Source organism: Papilio polytes, unplaced genomic scaffold (genome assembly GCF_000836215.1).
Source record: "Papilio polytes unplaced genomic scaffold, Ppol_1.0 DF821733.1, whole genome shotgun sequence".
Classification (NCBI taxonomy): domain Eukaryota; kingdom Metazoa; phylum Arthropoda; class Insecta; order Lepidoptera; family Papilionidae; genus Papilio; species Papilio polytes.
The window spans coordinates 1503298-1504412 of record NW_013527471.1 but is presented as its reverse complement, the minus strand read 5'-3'; the positions used below and the strand labels follow the sequence as shown (position 1 = coordinate 1504412).

The 1115-nt window shown below is 34.3% G+C and overlaps 1 protein-coding gene across 1 annotated transcript in view; it reads left to right on the top strand.

Annotated features, from left to right (window-relative positions):
• LOC106108222 (orexin receptor type 2-like) overlaps positions 1-1115 on the top strand; it is a 15485-nt gene that overhangs the window by 8350 nt on the left and 6020 nt on the right. The window lies entirely within an intron of this gene.

Genomic DNA, 1115 nt, shown 5'->3' with positions numbered 1-1115 from the left:
GTATCGTTGTGGGGTGAAATGTTTTATACAAAGAGTTTCGATGTGAATCATTTATTGGCTGCCTTAAAATATGGCTTCGTGCGAGTGAATTGGCTCAGTTGAGGTAAATGGTCTTGTGGATTCCATACTACTGACTCGATCGACATTTTATCTATTATTTAACTTAATAATATTATGTACATTTGGCTCGTTATAATAACAATGACTTTTAATTCTGTAAAATAGATACATCTTAAAAAACTTAGTTGATTGTTGACTAGTTCTTACAATAAAAAACTTTACTTTTGTGTTATATAATTGAAACACAAAAAAATCAGAATATAACTGTAGCAGGTACAAAATTGTGCGAAGTAATTAATTACTCACGAGTCACATAAATAAAGAGCAAACAAAATTCTGATTTATTAGGGCGAGGTGGTACTCCATGCCGCTCCGCCGCCGCTGCTCCGCCGCCGGCCGCCCCTCAGTGACATTTTTCAATAAATCGAGAGAAATTGTGTATATCCCATGAAATTAGTTAAGGAAAATTACATTTGTTTTTTTCTAGCGATTGAATGCGAAGCTAAGCTTTACTTATTTTTATTAGTAACTAGCTTTCGCCCGCGACTCCGTCCGCGTGAAATTAAAAAAAAAAACAAAAGCGAGTAGCCTACGTGTTCTAGGCTATCCTCTACGTGTGTGCCAAATTTCATCGAAATCTGTTCAGCCGTTTAGACTACAAACTAACAAACATCCATCCATCTAAACTTTCGCATTTATAATATTAGTAAGATCCGAGTTTATAGTAAGGAGTAAAATTAATAATACTATTCAAATTAAAAGGCTAAACTGATCTGGATGAAATTTTGTATAGTTTTAGAACATAGTCTGGAAGTAGTCGTTGTTTTCCAATTCCACACGGAAAAAGTTGCGGGGTAAAGCTAGTAAAATATAAAAGTCAGCAACCCAGTGATACAGTTATTAATGATGATTAAAGATCATTTAAGTTAATACTGTGCCAGTAAAAAAAATTAAATCATTTCATTGAATGCATTAAGGAATTAAAATAAACGTCAAACAATATCTCACACCTGGCTCAGTTAGCCGGAAACGACTAATACTGCCTTCCACTCCCT